Source organism: Oncorhynchus masou, chromosome 29, assembly GCF_036934945.1.
Source record: "Oncorhynchus masou masou isolate Uvic2021 chromosome 29, UVic_Omas_1.1, whole genome shotgun sequence".
Classification (NCBI taxonomy): domain Eukaryota; kingdom Metazoa; phylum Chordata; class Actinopteri; order Salmoniformes; family Salmonidae; genus Oncorhynchus; species Oncorhynchus masou.
The window spans coordinates 36031954-36046845 of record NC_088240.1 but is presented as its reverse complement, the minus strand read 5'-3'; the positions used below and the strand labels follow the sequence as shown (position 1 = coordinate 36046845).

The following is a 14892-nucleotide window of genomic DNA, read 5'->3' as shown; positions in this document are numbered from 1 at the left end:
TTTGATATCGTCTCAGCTCTGCTCTTTCATACCTCAATTGGTCCTTTCAGCGACAAACAATAGCATAGCAACCACTCTGATGACTGAATTAGCTGGCTAGCGAGCTACTGATAATTTAGCTTGGAATCCAGAAGAATCCAAAGTGACTGCACTAGTTTTGAACTAGCTAAGAAGCTTGCATCTTCAAAACTGGAACAAATCCGGAGACCCATCACACGCAGAAATCAGGTAACGTTAACACGTTAGCATTATCACGGCGAGTGACAGCATGGGGTAACGTTAGCTTTCTGGCTAGTGCTAGTAAGCACGAATCTTCTGATGTTGTGTGCTAACTACCAGTTAGCTAGGTAGGTAACAGAAAGCTTGATTGCTAAGTGTTATACCTTACATGCTAATTTACGTAATTACAATCACGTATTCGTTTTCCAGACGAATAGCTAGCTGGATTGGTCCCATCTATTGTGTTTGTGTAATTGCCTAGCTAACAGGAAGTTTAATGAGCAATCAACGTATTTATTGGGGTTGCTATGTAGTTAGCTTCAATCTTGTTAGGTAGTGGCTAGCAAAATTCATATCACAAACATACAGTAGCTATCTTGTGTAAAAAAATAATAATATGCAATTCCTGATGCACATTTTGCTTGGTTTTGTGATTTCTATTTTCAGGAATTGTAACGTTACATTGGAAAATGTGGGTATCGCTCACTTTTGGACGTTGACACCGCATGTGTTTCTCTGTCATGCCTCGATCAGACAGAGCGTAGTTACGTTTTGGTACACCTGAAGTCCATACATTTCCAATGGAACGCTGCGTTTGCCTTGCAGCATTTGGGACATAGTTCTGTGTGATGATGCATACGTTGGATTTATCCACATCGGCTGATGTTAAAAGGGCTTTATAAATAAATGTAATTGAAAATGTGATTAAACCGTATGTGTAGACCTTATATAAATATAAGCAGATGGTAAATGTCGAACTTTAGTGGATTTGTGTGCAACACAACATTTAGGATTACATAATGAAAAAAGTTTGACTGCAGAATGTATTAATCAGCATTCATGCAATCAAGCTATCGGTCAGATCGAGGCAAGTATAGCTTACTTGGCATGTGTACATTGCAAAGTAACCCGATGGGATGACACACTCTGCGTGCCTTGGCGATTCTGTACTGTACAGTTTATTAAATTGCACCAGTACTAAAATGAATCATTTAAAGCCTCTCTTTGAGATGTCGCTAGCTACCTGGATGATGTGCATGTTTGATCTTCGTGATGTTACCTTTTGCACATGCTCACTTTGTCTTTTTGTTCAATTTAGGGCAGGGTTTCCCTAACTCGGTCCTGGGGACCTCAAGGGGTGTATGTTTTGTTTTTTGCCCTAGCACTACATGCCATAATCAATTAATCATCAAGCTTTGATATTTCATTTTTTAAACCATTATTTTACCAGGTAAGCTGACTGAGAATCCATTCTCATTTACGGCATTGTCCTGGGAAATAGTTACAGCGGAGAGAAGGGGTGTGGAAGCAGGGGATGATTAGGTGGCCGTGATGGTATGAGGGCCAGATTGGGAATTTAGCCAGCTGTGTAGTGTTAGGGCAAAGAATTAACATGAACCAAGGGGCATGTGTCCCCTCAGATTTATCCTGTTTAACAAAAAGACATGTATTTTTTTAGTTTCTCTCTAATACTACTAGCCGCGTAGCAATTTTATGAAGTTTGCTTAAGCTAGCCAAAATAGTTTCCCAAACTCAAAACTAGCTACCAATAAGCAATTTCAGGCTGTCGTGGAATTATTCTAATCAAAAGGAGACTTTTTACATTTCTTCAAAACAAGTCAACTTTAATATTTAATTACTGCAGTAATGGACCCACCCGTAGGGGATTCGTTGAGAGCCCAACCAGCAGGACTAAGCCACAGCATTTTATAGCAAAGTCCATCCTGGATGTTCATGACAAACCACAGATAATAGAATTTATACAAAGGTCTGTTGCATGAGAGCAAAATGTACATTCAAATTTACATGGCTGGGCGATATGACAATATATATTGTGTGACGATAGACATTTTTCTATCATTTCATATTATGCTCTGTTTATTTTGTTGTCGCAAATCATACTCTACGGCAATATTTTTCATCAATTGGACGACGCTTTGTGTTGTGGAAGGAAATTTGCAACACAAACAAACATGGAAGAGAGTGAACGTGACGGAGACACGGAAATCGTACCTAAAAGAGCGGCAACTTCGGTCGCATGGACGTGGTTTGGGTATGAAAAGTCTGACACGGACCAGAAAACCGTCCACTGCAAAATATGGCACAGGCCGGTCCTGACAACAGGTCCAAACACCACTAACCTCTTACCACCTACGCAAGAATCATGTGAAACAGTACGGAGAGACTCTACGGGTGAGACCCAAAAAAGTACAGTCGAGTGCTCAAAACAAACCCCCGACTCAGACCTTGCAAGAGGCTTTTACCCGCGGCACACCATATGGCAAAGATTCATGAAGATGGAAGGAAATAACAGCTGCCGTTACAACTTAGATCTGCAAAGACATGGCCCCAGTTTACACGGTTGTGAGATGGTGCTTACACTCGACCCAAGGTACAAAATGCTAATTGATATGTGACACGTATTAATGCCCAAATAACATGCAAAACAGGCCCCCAAATATATATTTTTTCTTTTAGACCTATTTATTTTGTTTTCTATTTACCTTTTAAAGATTTTATACATTCATATTTTGTTACATGCTTAATTGAACATTTGCACAGGTTCTAAATAAATAGTAAATTATGAGTAAGTACCTTTTTATTTGTTCGTAATAAGAAATAGGCCTTTACATGTGGTAATTTTATATAAACTATTTATTCATTGAGTTTACAGAAAATGTGCTATATCGTGATATGTATCGTTATCGGCATATGAAATTAGCTATATCGGGATATGAGATTTTGGCCATATCGCCCAGTCCTACATGGTGCCAAATATCTGTCTAGTTCATTTACTGCTTGCTTATACAAAATACTAACGCAACCTATAGTACTAAATTCTTTCTTTAAAGAAGCTGGAGATTGGTTCTCCCTGTTACCGACAGACAGACACTAATCCTGGAATGGAATGTTGTCTTATCATCAATCCATCGTAAATCTACTGTCTCTGTTAAATCTCCCATGGGGCCCTCTTTCAGACTACACACAGATGAGTAAAAAAAACAAAACAATTCTGTTGCATAAAACAACCATTTGGTGCAATAACAGTATTATAACATAATCTTGTAATTTCTGTTCTCACAAGGCTGTCAATCAAGTTAGAGTAGCTAGCTTCGCCAACTATCTTTGCTGGAATGCCTGCTGGCAAGGTTGGTGGACTTAAAAAAAACTAAAGCAAGCAATAACTAAATAAGACTCATATCATATTTTAGCAGAGAAGCATATTTAGTTTATTTTAAACAGAACCACCAGTCAAGATGACAGACAGCTCAAGAGGTATGCTTCGGTATACAGAAAAATAGACATGGCAAAATTCTCCAATTTACAGACTTGGGCCTTACCCCACAGCCAAGTACTTTGTGCCCCCTCAGATTTTTGGGGTGCATGACACCCCTGGGAGCTCTGACTTAAGCCGTTTGCATGCTTCGGTTTGACTGGACTGAGGAAGTGTGCTCACATACTTCCTAAAATACCCTCGCTTGAATAACTAGAACGCGGCAATGGTACCGTTTGTCCATCTTGAGATGCCGTAGCCAGTACACACTTCCTGAAATTAGTCAGAATTAACGTAAGAACTCAAGAAGTCTATAATTAACTTTTTGCGTTTTTCTTGATCTTAGTCGCGCAATTGTACATTTAACTAAGATGTTTGTTTTTTTCAGTATTTCTCAACTGTAAAAATGTGCATAAAAACGATTTATCCCTTGTTGAATGACAACAAACACTTAACTGAAAAATCTCTGAAGTGGCATAGACTTCTACACGAACAGCTGAAAAAAATACCTTTCCGAAGACCAAAACAAACAAAAATATCACAATGTCATAATATATGCACAAACTGTTCTGAACTGTTTCAGAAGTTTGTGGACGCCTTTACAGATATGTTTCACCGTTATGTTATATGGTGCACATTTTCCTGTCCAGAGAGGTAGTCAAAGTGAACTCTGGAGGTACTAAGACCCCTTGACTTTTTCCACGTTTTGTTACGTTAAAGCCTTATTCTAAAATGTGTATGGATTTATTTTATTTTATATATATATATCTGCACACAATACCCCTTAACTTCTTGATACTACCCATCCCGTATCCGGGATCGTGAATACAGCCTCAGGCTCATTAGCATAACGCAAAGTTAACGATTTCTGAAAATCGCAAATGAAAATAATATGCCTTTTCTTAACAACACTGTCATCTCAGATTTTCAAAATATGCTTTTGAACCATAGCAAATCAAGCATTTGTGTAAGAGTATTGCAAGCTAGCTTAGCATTTTGTGTAGCATTTAGCACGCAACATTTTCACAAAAACCAGATAACCAAATAAATAAAATAATTTACCTTTGAAGAACTTTGGATGTTTTCAATGAGGAGACTCTCAGTTACATAGCAAATGTTCAGTTTTTCCTGAAAGAATCTTTGTGTAGGAGAAATCGCTCCGTTTTGTACATCACATTTGGCTACCGAAACGAACCGAAAATTCAGTCACCAAAACTTCAAACTTTTTCCAAATTAACTCCATAATATCGACCGAAACATGGCAAACGTTGTTTAGAATCAATCCTCAAGGTGTTTTTTCACATATCTCTTCATTGATATGCCGTTCGTGGAAGCCTGCTTTCGTCTCAGAATCCCATGGGAAAAATACCAGCAGCTGAAAATGACGCACCAATTTCGACGGAGGACACCGGGCGGACACCTGACAAATGTAGTCTCTTATGGTCAATCTTCCAATGATATGCCTACAAATACATCACAATGCTGCAGACACCTTGGGGAAACGATAGATAGGGCAGGCTCATTCCTGTCGCATTCACAGCCATATAAGGAGACAATGGAAAACAGAGCCTCAAAAATCCTGCTCAGTTCCTGGTTGCAGTTTCATCTTGGTTTTGCCTGTAGCTCCTGTTCTGGGGCACTCACAGACAATATCTTTGCAGTTCTGGAAACTTCAGAGTGTTTTCTTTCCAAAGCTATCAATTATATGCATAGTCGAGCATCTTTTTGTGACAAAATATCTTGTTTAAAACGGGAACGTTTTTCATCCAAAAATGAAATAGCGCCCCCAGTTTCAAGAGGTTAATGACAAAGCACTGTAGTGATGTCTCTTGCACTGAGATGCAGTGCCTTAGACTGCTGCGTCCATGCGCGTGTTAACTATTTAACTGTACTAGAATGTTTAAAAGGCCGCTCAAATTCGGTTCTCTGTATAGTTTTTGGGGGGGGGGCAAGTTAAATATCCAACATTGGTATCAGACAAAAATGTCATATCGGTGCACCTTTGACCTCATGGTTTGGTTTTTGTTCTGATGTGCACTGTCCACCGTAGAACCATTATATACACTACCGTTTAATATTTATTATTATTTAGTTTGATTTGTTTAACACCTTTTTTTGCGTACTACATGATTCCATATGTGTTACTTCATAGTTTGGATGTCTTCACTATTATTATACAATGTAGAAAATAGTAAAAATAAAGAAAAACCTTGAATTAGTAGGTGTGTCCAAACTTTTGACTGGTCCTGTTTATATCCCTCTCTCTCTCGTGTTTGTATACCATGTGCTTGTTCGTCATTGTGAGTGCTGCCTTAGTGGGGAGAATGGGATGGAAGACTGGCAAGTCTCTTCTTGTTAAAGTCTAAAGCAATGTTCCCTCATATTTTGGAGCACTGAGCAAATTTCAGGTATGCTGAGCGAAAACTTGAACTTTTTGAAAATTCTGTGTAACTTCCAGTGCGTGTTTACTGTGAAGACTAAGGCTGTACCTGTTTCAAGTTAGTTTTAACAGTCCCCAAGTTGGCTACTGTGGCTATTTGATCATAATGTAAACCTACCAGAGTGGCCTACCATTAAAAACAATGGAGAAAATCCATACCATAACATTTTAACTTAGAAATAGCCGTTCTATCATTCAGCCTACATTAGCAGCCAATGTGTGGCTTTCAATGCAGGCCTACATTCCATGAGACAAAAACTTGCAGGGCTTGACATTAACCTGTTATCCGCTTGGCCTTCAGACTAGGTGACTGAAAATGTTGTTTGACGCAAGAAACCACTTTACAAAATAAAATGCATTATTATTCCCGTACCATTATTATAGAGAATCAGACAAATTATGCTACCCTCTGCCTATTGACTACTTAGTTTATTCAAGCCTTACTCAAAATACAATACTGCCCCTTTAATAAAAAAATTAAAAGCTTTGTACATGACTCGCTTTTCAGATGTGTCTAGAAATGTACATGTTTTGTGCTCCTGTAGGAAGCAATCGCTCCCCTATTTTTGACTACAAATGATTTAACTGGTATAATGACTCACAAACTAGCAAAGGATATGAACATTGTGCACACGTGGCCACATGCAGCTCTCGCTTTGATCACAAAACAAACGCATCAACTCACGACCACTCATGCTGTAAACACAGTCCAGTTCAAAGTGAATGGCACAGATCCATATATGGCAAAGGTCTATTTGCATATAGGCCTACTACAGCTCTGACTGTTTGTCACACAGGTCTGGGTAGAATACGGGCTGAGTCGTGCATGTCAATGCAATAGAAGCCAACTTCGATGCGTTCTGCCTATTGCTTAGTTTTGTTTCTGTATGTTACATTGAAAGTGGCTAATATTGGGTTGATTCGATAGGAATTACCACAGTAAAGGAAAAAATTAGTAGTGTTAACAGGGAAAAATCTAGAACAGTGGACACTAACCCTTTCTGAGTCAAGATCACTGAGTCAAAATGCAAGCTGAGCTCTACCACTCAGATTTTTTTTATCATGACTTAAAAAATGTGAACCTGCAACATTAACCAATTCAAAATGGTACTGTAGCAATAAGATTTGTGCAGTAAACTATAGGCCCAATACATTCCCACCGCCCGACAGGATACTCTCGATTGTGCATTGATGACAAGCCAAATTTCTCCAGCCCCCTGAGGTTGAAGAGGCGCTGTTGCGCCTTCACCGTGCTGTCTGTGTGGTTGGTCCATTTCAGTTTGTCCGTGATGTGTACGCTGAGGAACTTAACTTTCCACCTTCTCCACTACTGTCCCGTCGATGTGCTCCCTCTGCTGTTTCCTGAAGTCCACGATTATATCCTTTTATTTTGTTGACGTTGAGTGTGAGGTTATTTCTAACACTACACTCCGAAGGCCCTCACCTCTTCCCTGTAGGCCGCCTTGTCGTTGTTGGTAATCAAGCCTACCACTGTAGTGTCGTCTGCAAACTTGAGTTGGAGGCGTGCATGGCCACGCAGTCATGGGTGAACAGGGAGTACAGGAGAGGGCTGAGAATGCACCCTTGTGGGGCCCCAGTGTTGAGGATCAACGGGGTGGAGATGTTGTTTTCTACCCTCACCACCTGGGGGCGGCCTGTCAAAGTCTAGGACCCAGTTGCACATGGCGGGCCAGCAGCCTTGTGAGGGTTAACACGTTTAAATGTTCTGCTCACATTGGCCGAGGTGAAGGAGAGCCCGCAGGTTTCGGTAGCGGGCCGTGTCAGTGGCACTATTGTCCTCAAAGCGAGCAAAGAAGTTGTTTAGTTTGTCTAGTTTGTCTGGGAGCACGGAGCCTGACCAGAAGACTGTGCCGTCTGCACCTTCTGTGGCGCCATTGTTTTGGGTTGCCTACTGGGACCCGATCCATTGTCCTGGGTGGTGGTCCAAACAGAGGATCCACTTCGGGAAAGTCGTATTCCTGGTCGTAATGTTGGTTAGTTGACATTGCTCTTATATCCAATAGTTATTCCCGGCTGTATGTAATAAGACTTAATAACCTCTTGATGCTATGGGGGCGCTATTTCATTTTTGGATAAAAAGACGTGCCCGTTTTAAGCTCAATATTTTGTCACAAAAAGATGCTCGACTATGCATATAAATGATAGCTTTGGAAAGAAAACACTCTGACGTTTCCAGAACTGCAAAGATATTCTCTGTGGGTGCCCTAGAACGGGAGCTACAGGCAAAACCAAGATGAAACGGCATCCAGGAAACCAGCAGGATTTTTGAGGCTCCGTTTTCCATTGTCTCCTTATATGGCTGTGAATGCGAGAGGAATGAGCCTGCCCTTTCTGTCGTTTCCCCAAGGTGTCTGCAGCGTTGTGACGTATTTGTAGGCATGTCATTGGAAGATTGACCATAAGAGACTACATTTTCCAGGTGTCCACCCGTTGTCCTCCGTCGAAATTGGTGCGTCTTTTTCAGCTGCTGGTATTTTTCCATGCGATCCTGAGGGGAAAGCAGGCTTCCACGAACTGCATATCAATGAAGAGATATGTGAAAAAACACCTTGAGGATTGATTCCAAACAACGTTTGCCATGTTTCGGTCGATATTATGAAGTTAATTTGGAAAAAGTTTGACGTTTTGGTGACTGAATTTTCGGTTCGTTTCGGTAGCCAAATGTGATACAAAACGGAGCGATTACTCCTACACAAAGATTCTTTCAAGAAAAACTGAACATTTGCTATGTAACTGAGAGTCTCCTCATTGAAAACATCCGAAGCTCTTCAAAGGTAAATTATTTTATTTATTTGGTTATCTGGTTTTTGTGAAAATGTTGCGTGCTAAATGCTACTCAAAATGCTAAGCTAGCTTAGCATACTCTTACACAAATTAGTGATTTGCTATGGTTCAAAAGCATATTTTGAAAATCTGAGATGACAGTGTTGTTAAGAAAAGGCTAAGCTTGAGAGCAGGTGCATTATTTGCGATTTTCAGAAATCGTTAACGTTGCGTTATGCTAATGAGCCTGAGGCTTTATTCACAATCCCGGATCCGGGGTGGGGAGTATCAAGATTTCCTGTGGAAACAGTGTAAGAAATGGTACATAAAAAAACTAAATGCTGCATAGTTTCCTAAAAACGCAAAGCGCGGCGACCATCTCTGTCGGCGCCATATCACACATCCCCGTTCCCTAACGACCATCCCCGTTCCCTAACGACCATCCCCATTCCCTAACGGCTGCCATCCCCGTTCTGCTGATTGCAGGAACAAGTACCTCTTGGATGCTCATGTCTTATCAGTCATCTCTCCCTTACAGCTCAGAATCTATGGCTCCACTGAACTTTTATAGCCACTTTGTTTGACTTTTTACTTGCCTGAAATCTCAAGTCACTTATCCAAAAATAAAAATGGTTAACACCGTGAGCCAAAAGGAGACTGAAAATGCTCTGACAGTTGGTGCTTAAAGCTAGTGAGGGAGATTCAGGGTGTTTCAGTGCTTTTTGTAGTTCGTTCCAGTCATTGGCAGCAGAGAACTGGAAGGAGAGGCGGCCAAAGAAAGAATTGGTTTTGGGGGTGACTAGAGAGATATACCTGCTGGAGCGTGTGCTACAGGTGGGAGATGCTATGGTGACCAGCGAGCTGAGATAAGGGGGGGACTTTACCTAGCAGGGTCTTGTAGATGACATGGAGCCAGTGGGTTTGGCGACGAGTATGAAGTGAGGGCCAGCCAACGAGAGCGCACAGGTCGCAATGGTGGGTAGTATATGGGGCTTTGGTGACAAAACGGATTGCACTGTGATAGACTGCATCCAATTTGTTGAGTAGGGTATTGGAGGCTATTTTGTAAATGACATCGCCAAAGTCGAGGATCGGTAGGATGGTCAGTTTTACAAGGGTATGTTTGGCAGCATGAGTGAAGGATGCTTTGTTGCGAAATAGGAAGCCAATTCTAGATTTAACTTTGGATTGGAGATATTTGATATGGGTCTGGAAGGAGAGTTTACAGTCTAACCAGACACCTAAGTATTTGTAGTTGTCCTCGTATTCTAAATCAGAGCCGTCCAGAGTAGTGATGTTGGACAGGCGGGTAGGAGCGGGTAGCGATCGGTTGAAGAGCATGCATTTAGTTTTACTTGTATTTAAGAGCAATTGGAGGCCACGGAAGGAGAGTTGTATGGCATTGAAGCTTGCCTGGAGGGTTGTTAACACAGTGTCCAAAGAAGGGCCAGAAGTATACAGAATGGTGTCGTCTGCGTAGAGGTGGATCAGAGACTCACCAGCAGCAAGAGCGACCTCATTGATGTATACAGAGAAGAGTCGGTCCAAGAATTGAACCCTGTGGCACCCCCATAGACTGCCAGAGGTCCGGACAGCAGACCCTCCGATTTGACACACTGAACTCTATCAGAGTGAACCAGGCGAGGCAATCATTTGAGGAACCAAGGCTGTCGAGTCTGCCGGTGAGGATGTGGTGATTGACAGAGTCGAAAGCCTTGGCCAGATCAATGAACACGGCTGCACAGTAATGTTTCTTATCGATGGCGGTTAAGATATCGTTTAGGACCTTGAGTGTGGCTGAGGTGCACCCATGACCAGCTCTGAAACCAGATTGCATAGCAGAGAAGGTATGGTGAGATTCGAAATGGTCGGTAATCTGTTTGTTGACTTGGCTTTCGAAGACCTTAGAATGGTAGGATAGATATAGGTCTGTAGCAGTTTGGGTCAAGAGTGTCCCCCCCCTTTGAAGAGGGGGATGATCGCAGCTGCTTTCCAATCTTTGGGGATCTCAGACGACACGAAAGAGAGGTTGAACAGGCTAGTAATGGGGGTTGCAACAATTTCGGCAGATAATTTTAGAAAGAAAGGGTCCAGATTTTCTAGCCCGGCTGATTTGTAGGGGTCCAGATTTTGCAGCTCTTTCAGAACATCAGCTGAACGGATTTGGGAGAAGGAGAAATGGGGAAGGCTTGGGCGAGTTGCTGTGGGGGGTGCAGTGCTGTTGACCGGGGTAGGAGTAGCCAGGTGGAAAGCATGGCCAGCCGTAGAAAAATGCTTATCGAAATTCTCAATTATGGTGGATTTATCAGTGGTGACAGTGTTTCCTATCTTCAGTGCAGTGGGCAGCTGGGAGGAGGTGTTCTTATTCTCCATGAACTTTACAGTGTCCCAGAACTTTTTTGAGTTAGTGTTGCAGGAAGCAAATTTCTGCTTGAAAAAGCTAGCCATGGCTTTTCTAACTGCCTGTGTATAATGGTTTCTAGCTTCCCTGAACAGCTGCATATCACGGGGGCTGTTCGATGCTAATGCAGAACGCCATAGGATGTTTTTGTGTTGGTTAAGGGCAGTCAGGTCTGGGGAGAACCAAGGGCTATATCTGTTCCTGGTTCTACATTTCTTGAATGGGGCATGTTTATTTAAGATGGTTAGGAAGGAATTTAAAAAAAAATATCCAGGCATCCTCTACTGACGGGATGAGATCAATATCCTTCCAGGATACCCCGGCCAGGTCGATTTAGAAAGGCCTGCTCGCTGAAGTGTTTCAGGGAGCGTTTTACAGTGATGAGTGGGGGTCGTTTGACCGCTGACCCATTACGGATGCAGGTTCATGTGGTTCATCAACTCGCCACCTGGAGAGCTACTGAGTGTGCAGGCTTTTGACCCAACCCTGTCAAACACCAGTCAGTAGCTGAATTTATGACAATGTGGTGTGTTTGAGCAGGGCTGGAGCAGAAGCCTGCACACCTAGTAGCTCTCCTAGACTGTCCTGGAGGATGGTTGGCCACCCTGCAACATTACAATTATACCTAGTAGCTCTCCTGGACTGTCCTGGAGGATGGTCGGCCACCCTGCAACATTACAATTATACCTAGTAGCTCTCCTGGACAGTCCTGGAGGATGGTCGGCCACCCTGCAACATTACAATTTTACCTAGTAGCTCTCCTGGACTGTCCTGGAGGATGGTTGGCCACCCTGCAACATTACAATTACAACCAACAACTTTTTGTAAAATAATTCCGTTCAATGAGCCAGGTATCAAATTCCTAAGTTTGGTGAGGTACCTAAGATGTTTATCTATATGTACGGGTAAAATGTTCAGGGGAGATCTTGACAGCATAGGAGTTAGCTAACCTTGCTTTGATCTTAACTGCATGATTGAAAGACCCTTTGATCCAATTCCAATCGGTGCAGCCTAATTGTTTGATATTGTGATTTGATATACATTTTTTTTTTATTTTTTTTTTACTTGTCTATTCGGACAATTTAAATCTGCAGCCTAATTGTTTGATATTGTGATTTGATATACTTTTTTTTTTTTTTTTTTTTGTCTATTCGGACAATTTAAATCTATAATCTGCTTGTCCAACATTTTTTTTTAAAACTTGCCCTGGGTAAGCGGACCACCATTATTGTCGAGCACTGCTGGTGTACTGTATGTCCAACTCAAGGGCTCATGTTAGCTTCCTCGGCGGCCAGCTTTGCCCCCTCTTCTTGGTCGGGCTATTTGTGAGGAGAATGAGCCGCCTTTACATTTTAATGTTGTGGCTGAAATAGCTGCCATTTGGACAAGTGTTTATGTAGCCCACCATGTCTTCAAAGAACAAAACAAAACAAACCGCAACAAGAAACCAAGAAGACACTTGCTGCAAATGTGTTAAGGAGCTAGCTGTTAACCTAGCTCTGAGGTCATTTCTCCAGCCCTTTCTTGAGTGGCACTGGTTGGTAGCCAACGGCAGAGTAAAGCCAGTACCAATCACTTGTAGTCAAACCGTTACCATGGCAGGTTCTGCCATGCTAACTCCACCCCTTTCCAAGAGAACGCAGCCCCCTCCAGTTTGATGGAAATTTGAAGTGACTTATCCAGGGTGCCTGTAGCTCCCTAATCAGTTCTAATCTGATCCACCGAGGATTAGAGATGAGTAAGGTATGTAAGATACTGCTTACATGTATGCCTGTCCTCTAGAAGGGAGACGTTGGCCATTCTTGCCTACCTAGTTCCAATTAGCTTCATCCAGTGAGTCTGAATTGAAGTGGACTGGTAGCTGGAGGTGCACTGTTCCTCTGGGTCATCTTGGTTGGAATTCAGTAATTTTGGCCCATTGTAGAGGGCAGTGTCGTCCGGGGACCACACTCGTCTCTTGCGCTGAGTGAGCAGTTGTCCGTGGGATCTCCCCCCTCCTACCTACACCTCATCCAGTGGGATCTGGTTGAGTTACAACTTTCATCATATTCTCCTTAGTTCCTTCTGAGGGATTACCATGGCTGTGCAGCAGAATAGGCCGTGAGTGACAATCCGCTGTCTTCCCGATCGGTTTTATTCAACTTTTTAGTTTTATTTTGGTGGGATACACAAAAGGTCAATATGCTGAATCAGGGTGCGGTGATGATCTTCACCGGGATCTGTGGGGCGTTGGTGGTCCTGGCTATGGGCTACTACGTCTACTGGTAAGTCATACTGGGAAGGAGGGGGGTGGACCAGCCACTAACCAGGGCCGTTCAGATGGCCTCCGGTAGATATCTGGACCAAATCTGTGACTTCAATGGGTGCCTGGCATTTTGCTTGGGGAGCTCCAAGAGTAGTTAGCTCATATCCCATCTTTAATCCCCTCGTCGGTATGTTCTACATGTTTACATTTACATTTAAGTCATTTAGCAGACGCTCTTATGACCCAGGCAATTGTATCAAATGGACTTTGAGAATCTTGTCCCCTTTTGGCCAGATGTGGGCTAATGGTTTTCTCAAATCCTAATTTGACCTTCCCTGGTGTTTGTAGAATAGATGGCTCCTATGGCCATACATAACCATATCCCCCAGTGAACCTGCAACCAGGTGATTGAGGAGAGGCAGCTGTTCCTTTCCTAAGCAGCTTTAACCCAGTGTCTGTACTCTGTAATCCTCTCCCAGGAATGTGTGAGGCCACAGGTGGGCCTTGCTTTCTTTCTCAGGCTCCTGGGGCTAGGCTGGAGCTCTGCTTACGCTGCCTGTTTACCTGAGTTGGGTCCCTCAGGTCTTGCTTCCCATGGAGAAGCAATTACTATATGATTCTTTGAGGGCTAGTCTGAGGTAATGCTCACCAACCTTGGTCTTGGAGGTGATCCTGGTTGAAAGGGTTGGAGCGGGAGAGAGTAAAACGCTGGGCAGAGCAGGGTTCGCCTGGTTTACCCCTCTTGTCAAAGCAGCTACTGCCTTCACACAATGAGGGCAACAGCTGACCGCCGGTGACCATAGCAACAAAGCAAACAACATTTTCGACTTCTGAAAAGTGAATTGCTGTAATACCGTAAGCATGCATAAAAAATTATTTACTGGCAATCACAATTATTAACCTAAAAATAGATTAGAATACAATTATTGTTTTTGGGTGTAATTCTGTTCCCCACCTAGCTCCATTGGAAATGAATGGGACACTCCTGCTTGTCTGGAAAGCCTTTAAAGGGGCAATCTGCAGTTGCTACATCCATTTCTGAACTTGTAGAATTTCTATGTACCCATTTGATTCTTGAAGAAGCAGTTTTGCAATTGTATTGGGAAATGACTTGTTTGGCAACGTGGTACCAGACATGTCTCTACTCCCAACCTACTGCTCTCGTCCCTGTGTTTGATTGCCTGTTTGTCCTACAGGTTGTGCAACACGTTGGAATGCATTTTGCCAATAGGAAATATACTAGGACTAGGCCAGCCCCACACACATACAATCCAAACGTTTTGACCCCTCTTGTCTAGACACTTCTTGTAGGTCTGAGAGAACTGGATAAGAGGTAGGCGTAACCAATAGGCTAGCTTAATTTTGACATTTAAAAAAAATGAAGTTTAACTGATTGCACCCAAATTGGCCATTCTATTCATATAATATTCATTAAATATAATACCCAACATCTGATTTGGACCAAACAACTTCTTAACCTCTTACATCTATGGGGGCGCTATTTCATTTTTGGATGAAAAACGTTCCTG

General features: G+C 42.5%; 1 protein-coding gene across 2 annotated transcripts in view; it reads left to right on the top strand.

Annotated features, from left to right (window-relative positions):
- The window catches only part of LOC135519421 (1-acyl-sn-glycerol-3-phosphate acyltransferase gamma-like), a 32598-nt gene continuing 17706 nt past the window's right edge, over positions 1–14892 (top strand). The window contains exon 1 of one of the 2 annotated variants that reach the window (XM_064944636.1): positions 1–228. The gene's annotated coding sequence lies outside the window, so the exon portion shown is untranslated. The remainder of the gene's footprint in view (positions 229–14892) is intronic. The other variant, XM_064944635.1, reaches the window with a different exon arrangement.